This window comes from Hippoglossus stenolepis, chromosome 20 (genome assembly GCF_022539355.2).
Source record: "Hippoglossus stenolepis isolate QCI-W04-F060 chromosome 20, HSTE1.2, whole genome shotgun sequence".
Lineage (NCBI taxonomy): Eukaryota > Metazoa > Chordata > Actinopteri > Pleuronectiformes > Pleuronectidae > Hippoglossus > Hippoglossus stenolepis.
The window spans coordinates 17,558,099-17,572,507 of NC_061502.1; the positions used below are offsets into that span (position 1 = coordinate 17,558,099).

Below are 14,409 nucleotides of genomic sequence, written 5' to 3' on the forward strand. Positions count from 1 at the left end.
AAGGCCGTCTAAACTAAAGGAAGTACGGATCTCCTATAATTAACATAGTTACTAATGTATCTATGGATCATAATGAGTATAACATTACATAGACGTTATTTAAAGATAAGATAAGTCCTTTATTAGTCCCGCAATGGGCAAATATGCAATGTTCCAGCAGCAGAAGACATCACATGAGTAGCATGCAGTACTTGGGTGAAAGTATATAAAGAAATAGAAATATACAACAATATATAGAAAAAATATATATATAAAACTCTGTATATTACAGCAGGACAGTCCTAAAAACTCAAAAGACAAAGTAGTTTCCCTGTAGTGTTAACTAGTAAATGTCACCAGGCCTTAAAGCTGCACTCATCAATATGTCTTCAAAAAGTGGATCCGATGACTGTGTAATATCTCAAAGTGGCGGAGAGAGAATTGACAAAGAACCCAACCCATCACTTTTATTATATATATATATATAAATAATACATTTAGCTCACTGCTGTAAACATGTTAACTCTGCTCAGAAACTTTCCTGTGTTCACTCTTCAAATAAGATGAAGCTTCAAACTCTAACGTCATTTGCAGCAGCAGAGGTCTGAAACCCTGCAGCACTTGCCCTCGTGCACGTGGGCCGATCGACCGCTCCCATCTCCTCGCCAGCCTCCTCGCCGTGCTGCCATCGCTCCGGCTCACGCACACACACACACCAATAGAACCTCATCTCCTGTTCTGGGCCGATCCGGTCTCCACCAATGAGAAGCTGGCCTGATCGTCCTGGTCACATCAAGATGTGAATGTTTCATGAGTAATGTTATGATGCTGGGCGGAGTGGGGGGCGGGGTGGCACAACCACCACCCCCCCACGACTCCCATGGGTGCCCGTGGCTGGGGCTAATGGGAGCGCGTGTTGTTCGGAAAGGCCGGATCGACTTACACAGTTTTGTGGAAGTGGAGGAGTCGCAGGGGGAGAGAGAGAGATGGAGCTAATAATGGTTATGGGTATATTTATATATGGATGATGGTAGAATCTTGTCCGGGCCTTATTATCTCTGCTGAGGAGGTTTTCATTGCTATTCGCTAGCAGGAGTAAGCAAGAAGTAAATAATAGTTGAAACAATACAAAGATGTTGATTTAAGATGTTGCTTCGAGGACTGATATCGATGAGGGTGGGAAATTTGGTGACACCTGATTGTGGGGCCTCGGTGGAGGCAGGTGCCAAATGCACTTCTTTCCTATCGGAGTATTGTGTTTTGCTTTTGCAGAAATGCTTCATGTCTGAATTAATGTGTACCATCATCATGTCTTGGTATTCGAGGTTTTAGTGATGCCAAGTTGCCTGTTTGCCTTTTCAGCCTATCAATACCCCCCCCCCCCCCCCCCCCCCCCACCCCCTTGCCATCCCAGACTGCATCAGTAAACTGACACCAGATTCCAAAAGTGGCTCCTTACAACAGCCAAGACGAGAGCCAAGGACATCTCAGAGCGCCGCATTTGTAAACACCGAGTGCTTCGCTACTGAAGGCAAAATGGCCGAATGCATTCGTCGGGGGGAAAGTACGGAGAAGCCGTGACTGCTCGGTGTCTGTGAACGTGCTGAAGCCGAGCACGTGTGTGTTCTCCGTGCACACACTCACAGTCTGACTGACGGAGAGACGGTATTTGTATTTTGTGTGTGCTCTGCTCCCTGTGGCTGCTCGGTACATCTGTTGATGTGGGTCTTTGGGACCATCTGACAGCGGAGGCAGCTGGGTGACAGGATTTTAGGCTAAGCCCCTCGTCCCTTTAAACACACACACACACACACACATGCACGCACACACACATGCACACACACGCACACACACATACATGCGCACACACACACCAAACACGGCCCTTACAGCATATCGAGCTGGCACGTCCTGGCGGACAGTGGGCTGCAGCTGGCACTGTGGGCAGACTGAGGCAGGGAGACAGGCCACAGTGTCCTGACTGTATCGCTGTGTGTGTGTGTGTGCACGGCTGGCTGGCTGGCACTGCAGGTCTGTTTAGTCGCTGCAGTAACCCCCACACGTACCCTCTGCACCAGGAGGTGGAGGGGGGGGCAGTAACAGGAGGGAATGGGTGGAGGGAGAGCAACAGAGTGTCTTGCAGTGCCAGAGCAGCTTTTCTGGGACAACTGGTGTGTGTGTGTGTGTGTTTTATGTCGTATACACAAGTGTGTTGAGATGGAACATGGATGAGGCCAGGGAGGAATCAACTGAGGTCATAATGACAAAAATGTGACATTATAAATGTACAAATACACATCGTGTTTACAGGAAACTAATTGTTACTAATAAATGGGGACAATATTCTCTCTGCCCATCGAGCCACAGAGCTGGGCGAAGTATCTCCACAACTTTTGTTATGCACACATATTCATGCTTGAATGTGTACTACATGTATTTTAGTGCAAACTGAAGGGCTACAGAAATGAGAAGCACTTGAAACTTGAAAGGTCAAAGGTCAAAGGTCAAGGGGGGGGGGTAAGCAAACTGTGAGCTTTTTACATCTACTTCCAAACCTCAGGAGCCAGGAGCCCTTGTGCACACGTACACAGACTTACCATGCAAACACATCCGTCCAGCGGCATGAGGCCGTACATGTGCACTGGTTGACCGAATCTGGCCTTTTAGCATTTGTTAGTGGAGAAGAAAACACTGAACATCCAGAATATGTGACGTCCTAAAACACACACGTTCACATGTTGCTTGAGACTGAAGCTTTTTTCTTCAGATGTCATCATCTAGTTTTCCTCTCTTGGTTCCACATATTCCGTGCATGTCTGTTTGTACACGCTCAAGTGACCGTGTGCGGTGCAACCCAACACCGTGTACAGTGATATGCAAGGTCAATTTGCACCTCTCGCAGCCTGAGTGACACCGGGGAGTGTAAGATACGCCCAGGAGCTCCTCACAGGCAGGTCACAGTACGTACAGTACAACCCAGCTCTAATGTGCACTTTATTTACGTATTTAAACTTTATTTATAACCTCACTGAGTGTCCTGTTCACGATAGCAATACTTAAATGTAGTTTTTAAGTACTTTTGATGCTACCTTACATAGGGAATACTGCAGTTTTAATTCCACTACAATTATCGGACCTTGGTAAAGATTAATCCAGCGGTTTCCCTCTCAACATTAACTGAAGCCTCTCGTCACATGTCTCAGTCGACTGGGTCGTCAGGTGGTGTCCACAGCAGCCATTTTGGGTCATGGTGAACCAGCAGGTGAGCACAGATGTTACTGATCTCATCCATTACGGCTCTGCTCTGTTCAACTGATCGACCTGATCCGTTACGCCTGTGTTCTTTCTGATGATACTCCCGTGCATTTACTTCAATAGGACATCAAATGTATTTTCAATTGAATATTTCTACTCTGTGGTCAGCGTGTGGAAGTAAAGTAAATCAAGAATCTGAATCCCTCCTCTGCCACGAGGGGCAGGAGCAGTCATGGGACCTCCTCCACCTGCTGCAGCGTAAATCCAACACACCTCTTTTCAACATGGCGGCCGGTTCAAAGTGCTTTCACCTGAAGCTGCGGCTCCTTCTCTGACCTTTAGTAACCGGGATGATTCTGCAGCCGTCACCAGTTTGATAACGTGTTAAAGTCGAAGCGGTGCGTCCGAACTTGTTGCTTCAGCTTTGTGCAGAGAATGATTGTGTCAATGCCACATTTTTGCTTTCAACTCTTTACAAACAATTAACTTCCTGCAGAGGACGACAGCTGCTATTCACCGACTGTAAGTAAAGGCTGCTTGTGTTAACACGTCCATTGTAAGTCAGAGTTTTGGTTGTGTTCAGTCATGTTTGTCTGTGTGTGTGTGTGTTTATGTGTTTGTGTTGCTATCTGTGGGTGATGGTTTGTTTTGCTTGTGAAATGTCTTCTGGTTGTGATGTGGGTGTTGATTTGACATAACGTTGCAAAATGTGAATATTTGACCTAGAAAGTCAGCAAGATAAAACACGCTGAGCTCAACACGAGAGAAATATCAATCAATCACATTTTATCTGTATGTCTCATGTCACAGATCACAATTTATCTCATAGATCTTAACGTGAAACATGTTCTGTTCATAACCCTTAAGAAGAGTGAGGAGAAACTGATAGACTCGGGAAAAACAATTCTCAGAGAGTCGCATGTGAGGATCCCTCAGGACGGACACACGTAAAATAGATGTAACTGAACACATCAACGAAATAACAGTATTCACGACATTGATTAGCAGAAACAGTTTGTATCTGAAGTGTGTCAGTGTTTAAAGTATTTATACATAAGAAACTGTCTGATAGAGCTGGAGGGAGCAGCACTGACAAATGAATTAGAGGAGTTACTGTCAGTGATGGGAGAATATGTGAGTATTATATCAAACTGTCTTGTTCACAACTGTCTTTTACTCTTAAAATCATAGTTACATTTAACTGCTGAACTCCAATGATTTTAAGATCTACACGTATTTTCTTGTTACAGTCATTTATTGGACAGAATTTGTATTTACTTCTTTAAATCTTTATCCTGACTCACGATTATTAAAACATTTGACAGGGATTTAACGGGCTCTTGCATGAACTTGCTGATTATCTTCTTGTGGAGTCAATTTATTGCGTTTCTTCAATCTCTCACTGCGTGTGAGGTGTTTCTGTACATCTAGTCAGAATTCAGCGGATTTCTTTTCACCGGCACTCCTCCTGTGACTCAGCCTCGACTCGCTTGGTTCATAATGAACAAGGAAATAATGAGCTGCGGTTTTTGTAATATCACGCATTCCATCGGTCGGTTCGGGCATGTCACAGAAATATGTTGCCTTGAGTCATGTGAAGTGCAGGCGAGCCATGTGTTTGAGAAACGAGCGATCAAACAAACTGAAACTCTCTCATCCAACATTCACAGCCTTGATACAAGCTGTGAAAATAGATGTTTTACTGTGAAATGATTCATCACAGCTGTAGAGTTTATTGCTGAGATGATTTGCCCTGAATTATTTGTGTGTGAGCAGCTGAACTGCAGCATGTAGGTGCGGTGCCTTGCCCAAGGGTATTTTATTGGTCCAGACAAATGCACCATGGTAATGTGTAATTCTTTTACAGGGCTTTAACTAACTATTATTTTCATTATCAGTCCTTTTCAGTAAAGTCTTCCATGAAATGATTAGTCAGATAAGGACTGTAACAAATCACTTACTTTTATTTTCTCAATTTATTCATATACGACGCATGAAAGCATCTAAATTTAAATGTTTTTTCTTTAAAACGGATGGTGTAGCTTTAAAGATGTAGTAATCATAATAAACGTTGGCTGATTGCGGCTTTTCAGATTTAAACGTTTTCTGTCATACGTGGTAGTAAACTGACTATTTTCACATTTTATTTTGTAAGCCTTAAATTAATCACATGAGATGAAAGATTATTGATGAATTTAGATGACGTAAAAATTGGTTTAAATATGTGTTTTACAACCCGGCCTGTACTGGATCAACGAGGAACACTCTGATAGATCTGGCAGAATTGATACGATCCAGATGTCTTGGATTTGTTTCCTCTGATTGAGACGTTGTAATTTGGGAAACCATCATCTTCTCTGCGCTCTCTGAACAAGATGTCATTTTGACTTCGTTTCGTGATATATTTTTTTTTTACAGTGTACTGTGATTTCTTGTCTGATCTTGGCCAATGAATCAGCTCCATTTGATTTTAAACTATAGTTTTGGAAATAAACTAGATGTCAGAGGATAGAAGACAAACTTTGATCTGATTAAATACAAAATGAATCAACCCAAAATAACAATCCGTTTGAATTATTGATATGGATCAATCAAAGGCAGTTTTGGAAACCGAGCCTGACTTTAAAGAGCAGCTTCCAGCTTTGTGATGGATTAGTGTTTAAACGTCTCTCCTTACCGTGTTGATGGAGACGAGGTGAAAGGGAAACTCTCCAGAAGAGAGAAAAATCAATTAATCAGAAACCCACTCGATCCTTTAATCAATTCCCTCAACTTGACACTTGACGGGCGCGACCTTAGGACGGCTGATCAGAGGTCAACTCCATCTGTCCTCAATCAATTCAGTCGCAGCGACCCAATGAAAGGCTAACTTAAAGTTATGGGCCCGAGTCCCATTTAAAGATAATTGATTGGATTCTTCTTTCAATTATCTCCTTTTCTTCATTAAGACTTTGAGGGATCTTGTGCATCATTGACGATAATTGATAGATCGGTTTTTTGAGCGTACATAACCGGGACAAGGGGACGTTACTCGAACATCTGTGAGTCCCAATCAGATTAGAGAGGAATATTCCGAGGCTCGGGGAACACAGAGCCTCTGACTGGAGGTTGTGTGGGGTCACGCTGGGATTCGGCAGTTGGCGTGGAGAAATAAGGGCACAGCTGGGAATAGCAAGTGGATGGATGTGCCGCTTGGCAAGGTGCCCGATGTGACAGCTGATTTAATAAGGAAGGTCTTTTATCCTGCAGACGAACATGTCGCCGCTGCAGGCTTTCTAACAGACGGGGGCGGGGGGGGATCACTGGCTGTCAGGAAAGCTGGTTGTGCCGATTCCACATTTTAAATTCCAAAAACCTTTAACGAGCTATAGATTAATTGAGGGTTTTTATTTGTACCTCTACCAAGGAGGCTGTGGTGAGTTAGGTGGTGGTTGGGGATTTGACGGGAGGCCGATGACGCCAACTTTAAAAATGACAGCTGCCGATTTTCTCTCCGGCTTCGACTCGTCCCAAACTTCCAACCTGATCGTCCTGTGTTGTACAGAAGAGACTTAACTTGACTTAGTGTGGACTCGACTAATGGATCACTCAATGACGCCATCAATTCCAAATGTGCCTGATTCTTTATTTTATATATTTTCCATCAAGGTGAATTATTCTGTGAGAGTTTAATGAAAATGTTGAACAACGCTCTGTGTCACAATGTTGAAGAAAGTGAAAAATTATTCCTGGATCCGCCCCTGAAATGTAACTGGTTCTTTCCTCACCCATCCTTCAAAGTTTAATGGAAATGGGACAAGTCGATTTTGTGTAATCCTGCGATCCAACAAAAAATCACAATGATAAAGAAAATCTGGATCTACGACTTTGTTTCATTCTGCCCCAAAATGAGAGATCAATCTTGATTTATGTACTTCGAAATCAGCTCAGTATTTTTATAACATGGGGACAATAAAACCTCCCCAAAATGTAAAATATCTCGCTGATGGATTTGAAAGGAAGATCAAAGTGTTTTTCCTCATCACAGTCCCGTCCTTCACCCTTTTACCTGATTCCAGTCTCACTCACTTCCTTATTATAAACTACAACCTGCTTCCCGAACACGTTAATGAAGCCGACTAAATGTCCTTACTCAGGAGGATTTATCTCATCTTTCTATTATCATGAGGACAACACACACACGCATGCAAACATCCTCTAGAGTCAAGTGAATTATCCACTCACCCACTTTCTCCCCCCCCCTTTCCCAGTCTGTCTGACTGAGTTCCCGTTCCCATCTACCCAGAGAGCTGCAGCCACTGGAGAGGCAGGGGGAAGAAAAACACACTTTGTTATTGACGACATTAAAGGGAGGCAGCCTTGTCACTGTGTGTGTCTGTGTCTGTGTGTGTGTGTCTGTGTGTTACCTTGTTTGATAGGGAAATTGGATCTAGACTTGAGAGGGGAGTGTAATGCGATTAAAGGCATCATGAAAAGCCAGCTGTAACAGGATTTCATCCTCTGTGGAGCAGCCACTGACTGCTGCCGTGAGGGCAGTCATTAGGGAAAGTCCATGTGTGTGCTAGTGTGTGTTTGTGTGTGTGTGTGTGTGTGTGTGTGTGTGTTTGTGTGTGTTTGTGTCCCTATATGCTGATACTGTCAATAGGTTGATGCACATTCTCAGGAGTCTGAGGTGAAGCTGTTGTGCGCTTGTATCTGCAGAGAGTCAGAACTGTCACGACTGGGCCCTGACGTCCATGATTCAGTGATTTAAAATAATGGATTTGGTTGATATGACGGATAAGTGGAAAATCATATTAAATAATAAGGGGATTGAAGAATGAATAGATTGATTCAGGGATTCAATTAATGATTATTCTCATAGTTGGATAATGTGCTGATTATTTTTGCAGAATAAAAAAATAAAATGGTAGATAACCGTGAATAATTATGTATCTCAATTCTTTTTGACATTTATTGACACCGTCCAAGTCGTACTTACAAAAAAGTAACTTTTCACATCAGAAAAACAGTTGCCAAATAATTTTCGACTAATAGCTGAGCCTCCTGATGGATGAAACGGTCGATAGATGATATCCTGTGATTGATTCTTGATTATCGTTCGTTATTATTGATCGATAGACACAATACATGAGATAAATATTGTCAATATTCATATTTAAAATAGTTACAAGTGATATGTTATGAAAGGTAAACCAACACATTGGTTGGTTGGTTGATGGATGGATTTCAGTACTTTATCGTAGGTTGTACGCCAATAAAATACCACTTTCCCCAACTGTTAAATTCACTCACCCACAGTTTGAAACCCTTCACTTGATGCTACTGCTTGTGGATATCTGCAGAATGTTCTATCCCCCATTAGCTAATGAGGCAGCAGAAAAAGTAATCAGCAACTACTTTGATCATTTATTTATTTCTGTTATTTTTCAGGCAAAAATGGCAAAACAATTTGTAGGTCTTTTGTATCATTTTCAGACAAAGTGATGGTCTCTTATTTCTCTCTGCAGATTAATCAATAAACCTAATCATCAGTCGCAGCTCGAGATATGAAATGGAAATGTTGATTCAGTAGATGTCTGATGATAATAAGATGGATACACACTCTTTGCTTGTTTTAAATAGAAAAACCTTCTCCTCGTCTTCAGCACGTTAATCTGTGTCTTTCCACCCACTTTTGTTTTGCAGCCCCAACCCGCCACTGAAACCTGTTTTCGCTCCACAGAGGCCTGCGGAGCTTTCATGTGCCAAGGTGAACGCACATACGTGTGTTTTTTCGCTGGAGAACAATTTGAACAGCTCCTTGCCAAGGTCAGCGCCTTCGCTCGTGCTATGCGTGGAATGAGGGGAAGGCCTTCGCTCGCGGTGCCTTCAGCCGACTCCAGAGAGTCGCGCTCATTGTGTGGCAGCCGAGGGGGAACAAAGACATTTCCACTGGAGGAACTTTTGGGTTCCTGTCGATAAGGAGGGCAGCGTCGTGAGCCCGGCCCGTGTTTATGTGCTTGTGTACAGTCGGGGGATCGACGCTGCGGCAGAGGCCTCCACTTTCCAGACAACAAGTGCAGGCTGTATAAATAGTCACCCTTGGACCGGCATCAAAGAGAGGGAGAACATTCCAGCCGATGATCGAGATTCCCGGTCGTGTTTATTGGGGTTTAGAGGTTTAGAGCTTTCAAACAAAACCTGAGATCAAACCCGACTTTCAAACCATTAGATAACCTGCTGTTATTCAGAAATGTAGCCGATGTATCATCGAGTACAATGACTTTAGGAAGAAGCGTAAAACTGGACTGAAGTAGAGATTTAAGTCGTTTATATCCATAAATAATTTTTTTGCGGGTTTGACAAAGACAGGTGATATTTCTGTACTTTTCACAGACTGGAAATAAAGATGGACGACATGTCGGTGAAGCCAAAGTGTCTTGATCGCCCCCTGGTGGCTGGCTGCAGTATAACCCCAGCCTCCTTCAGGCTAGTTAATGGGACATCGGCCAAACTAAAAAGTCACAATTCGCATTGAAATTATAATTTTTTTTTATCTCAAAGATGGTTTCTGGTATTTTAGGTAGCTCTTAACATGTATAGTCTGATCACTTTAGTTTTAATTAGTTATCTGATGCTGTAAAATGGGGCGAAGCGTCTTGATTGACAGCTCAGACTGACACACGATTGTGATTCGATGGTTATTCACTGATCCCTCATTGCAAAAGTGAATTCCTCCGGTGTTTCCCCATCAGAAGTCATGGATCCGCTGACTCACTCAGCAGATGCAAGACGAAAGTTGTGCAAATAAACATACTCATCTTTACCCGAGGGGTGAAATATTGATTTAATACTTAGGTCATGTGGAGTTTGTTGCTGTTCAAAGGAAAGTTCCACTGCCCTTGTGACAAAGTCTGTTTTTAGTCTAACAAATCTGAAATTTAGTTTCATATCGTGTAGAAGAAGAATTATAAACCTTCCTCCTGGTTTTCCTGTCGTCTGTAGGTTTGTGAGGACGTCGGCTCTCGACCCCTCGTTCTGTTGAGACCCCCTCTCTGGTATCTGAGCCCTGTGACTCCATTCACACACTGTCTGCTGCCTTTCCTGCCCACTTATCAGCCACTAATTGCCAATAATGTGGAGGAGACAACGCAGCATCTGAACCGTTCATTCACTTATCCTGGTGTTGAGCCGCCGGCTTTCATGTCGTGCATTCCCACGGTTTCGCTGCGGGGACTTTCCAAACTCTGCACACGGTTCAGGACGGGACGGTTTGCATCAGCTTCAGGAGCAAAGGGCTGCTGGTGCGTTTTTTTAAAATGTCCACAGGAGGAACTGAGCAGCATTAGTGTAGATTTGGAACTTTCCGGGTATTGATTTATCGGTGTCTTCACATCCGTGGACGATTCAGACTTTGTGTTGCCTCTGTAATCACATATGTCTGCATGTCGGTGTTTGTCACGTCTCATAAATCACATGTAGGAGTTGATCACGTTTCTCTTGTCGGATGAGTTTTTGAAGTAACTGCATGAATTGATCTGCAGAAATCAAATTCATGACCTTTAGTCAAAATATATTTGAATCTGGCCTCATGGGGACCAGAGCCCGGTGCTAATGAGGCAAAATCCTGGTGAAGGTTAAAGGTACGATGTGGCTTGTGGGTAGGTTGAGGATAAGGTTATGGTTTTGTTTAGGCTGTACAAAATGAATGGAAGTCAATGATAAATCCTAATAATATTGTATATATATTTTATGTATGTGGGAATGTATGTGTACATGTGCAGTACTTGTCATTTATATGTATGTTTATGTATTTGGCCATTTATTTTGTTTGTTTAATTTGTTGTTTTTGCATTTTTCCTTAACAAAATGATTCAAATGAGAATTTGATGATCAGGATAGTTATTCCCACCAGATCAAGTAAATGATGAATCGTTGTCCTGCTCCAGCATCATCCTCCACGGCCAATGCTCACTTCCACCTGGACTGAGAAGTGACTGAAAAGTGTCTTTTTGTTGTGTCTCTGGGTGCACGTCACGCAGCTCAGACGCCGGGGTGTGAAGGGACAGGCCTTCAGTGACACCAAACCCACATCTGACACCTGATAAGGAGCCGGAGCGCGGCATGGACACCAGCAGGCGTGGAGCCAAAGATACTCGGTGGCGGCACATTCACGATGAGGCCTGAGAGTGCTGAGAGGTGAGACACAGGTGTGGACAGGGGACGGGCGGATGTCCCCACATTGGGCCTGTCGGAGGTTTCCTTTGTGTGGGAAGACGTTTAAATTGTGTTCAAATCAACATTCGACTTGTTTTTAATCAATGTTGTAATTTAAAGTGTCAGTTTTCATCTTTTTTTTCTATAGATCCCAAAGGAAATATGAGAGATTTCACATGTAAACATGGATCCGAGTGAGATCTTTGTGCTGAGACCACGTCGGCTTCCCTCAGTTAAATCCAGTGCTGATGGTTTTACAGCTTTACCAGTGCTCCTTCCTTCAGCGGCTGTTTTGACCCGTGCTTATTGATTTTTTTCTCCACAGAGGCAGTCGATGCAGAGATGAACCAGCGCTGCAGCAAAGAGGGTCAGTAAGTTTACAGCCGAAGGAGGGAGGGAAGGATTTCTACCTCACACACATGCACACAGACGTGAGCACAGAGAGGAGAGAAGAGCCAGTGTGTCATCGGGAGATGGTTTATTTTTAAACCTGGGAGAACATGTTACAAATATGATATCTGTGCTTTTGCAGGGTTTAGAATATAAAGTAAAAGTAGAGTTCTTGTTGCTGGATTCATATCTTTATTCAGTTTGGTTTGTAATTTGCAGATTACAAAAGGCCTCTTGTCTTTTGCAGGTGGTTAAACATTCCCACCACAATGGATTAGTTCCTGGTATTTAAAGGAAAATGACCGTAAAGACCAAACAGAAGAGCAAAATTAATCTTTAACAGAGCCTGTGGCATCTCAGTTTGGTTTTAAGTCTCGTACACATGTAAAGCTGCAGTCATTAGCACTGTGGCCTCACAGCATGGAGGTTCCCGGTTCGATTCCCGGGGTCTTTCTGCGCGGAGTTTACATGTTCTCCCCGTGTCTGGGTGGGTTTCCTCCGGCTTCCTCACACATTCCAGAGAATTCTTAGTAGGAGACCATAAGTGTAACTGGTTGTTTGTCCCTGTGTCTTGGTCCAGTGATTCTCTGCTTATCACTCATTGGCTCCAGCCCTGCACCCCCGAGCCTCAACTATATTTACAATGCACTCCAACTGTTTTAATTACTGATTTGATTTTTCTAATTATGTATGTTTACTCACTAACATGTCCAGAGTGTTGTGTGTGTGTGGTATAATATTACATTTATAGTACATGTACTTGGTGTGCGAGTATTTGTTGTAGCTACACATGCTTATACTGACCTCTACTGTTTCACTGTGGCTCCTACAGCTCTCCTCCACGCACGGTTTCCTTTGAGAGATTTTCTTTGTTTTTGACAGAAACTTCTCTCTCGATGATTCAGTGGCTGAAAACATGTTGAAAACAAAAAAAAGAAATGCAGAGAAAGTGTTTAATTGACCTGCTTCGTGCCTGATAATCATGTAGTTGTGTTTATTACACGTTAAACGGATTTAAAGAAGTTAATATAGACTTTATTTCAACCTGCGACATCACCAAACTAATTTTAAGACTCTTAGGAATAACTTTTATTAACTTCTTGTATCATACATCATGCTGCACTTTCATGATCTAGTAATACTGTGAGTATTTTGCGTAATATATCAAGTCATGTCTTTCAATTTGTTGTGAAGGTTCTGAAAACAAATCCACCAACTCTGCTCATGAGGCTCTTATAGTGAACTTAATTATAATAACTATAGTAATAACATTGTAAAGCGGTTTGTGTACATTGAAAGGAACTATATCAATCCAAGTTATTATTATAGTAAACTTGGATTTATGTAGTAATCAAGGCCACTTTACAGAATAACAATAACAAACACAGAATAAAAATAAAGTTGAAACAAGGAACTGAGGTGAAATAAAATCCAGACTTTTACCTGTAACGGAGAATTTATACAATAATCATCATTCAGATATCATCAGTTTTCTATAAATACATTTAAATTATACAACTATACACAGAAAAAAGTCATTATAGTGTGTGTGTGTGTGTGTGTGTTTGTGTGCGTGAGACTACAGGGAGCTTAATCATTACCCGTGTCCCCGTGCAAACACACAGCAAACTGCCTAATTAATGGAGCGTCCAACATTCCTGGCTTTTATACTGGAACACAAAAGAAGCCTCTTAGTGTCTCGGCTATAAATCAGCTGCTGCAGTCAGTCAGTGACACACACACACACACACACACACACACACAATGTGACAGTGATATTTCTGCAGCGGCCGCAGCCACGGAGGCGTCTCAGGGCATCAACACATTTCTCACCTCTTCAGTCAACTGCTTTTCAGGAATTGGCTCTAACCATGAAATCAGGCGTGAAGGGAGGTTAACTGTTAACCAGCAGCCACGTTAGTGAGTGTGAGCCACTGGGAAAAACAACAAAAATAGATGGCTCCTTCAGTCATGATGGTAGAATGTGCAAATGGATGAAAGAAGTAGACGAGATGCGTCTGACTCACTGAATCGTAGTTGATCTTGTTTGAAGTGAAACTGAGTTAGTTTCCACTTTGCTTGTGCACCTGCAGTTTGAGCCTCAGAGGGTTTAAAGTGCAGTCGGGCTCGTGCATGATGGTTCTCTGAGTGCAGGGTGTAGTCAGAGAGTGCATGTGGTGCAAACACAGCAGCCAAATACTATATATTTATATATAACAACATATATCTATGAATTCAAACTGTTTTTATATTTAGTTTAAGTGACGAGAAGAGCTTTGGGACGAGGGAACCGGACAAACTCAAGACTTTACTTTCATCAGAAGTCCACTTGGTCTCATCTCTCACCTCTCACATGGGAGTTTTTGTCAAGTCACATTTATTTTTTCCATCTGATGATGTGGGTCATTAAAAAATACATAAAACCTGCATAAAATATGTAGAACAAATACTGTACAATTCAATACGGGATCACTTCATTAGAAAAGAGGAAATCAGCCAAAGTCCAGTAAACCGGTTCCGCTTTTGTTATTCAAAGTTTCTAATCATTGTAAATTAATAATAGCAAAACTATTTTGAGGATTTATC

General features: G+C 42.5%; 1 long non-coding RNA gene across 1 annotated transcript; it reads left to right on the plus strand.

The window, feature by feature from the left end:
• The first annotated feature begins 2,596 nt into the window (after positions 1–2,596).
• On the plus strand, positions 2,597–14,009 carry LOC118099084. Its single transcript, XR_004694243.2, has 4 exons — positions 2,597–3,756; positions 8,923–8,986; positions 11,259–11,415; positions 11,759–14,009. It is a non-coding gene; the product is annotated as an uncharacterized LOC118099084 (long non-coding RNA).
• Positions 14,010–14,409: the final 400 nt, after the last annotated feature.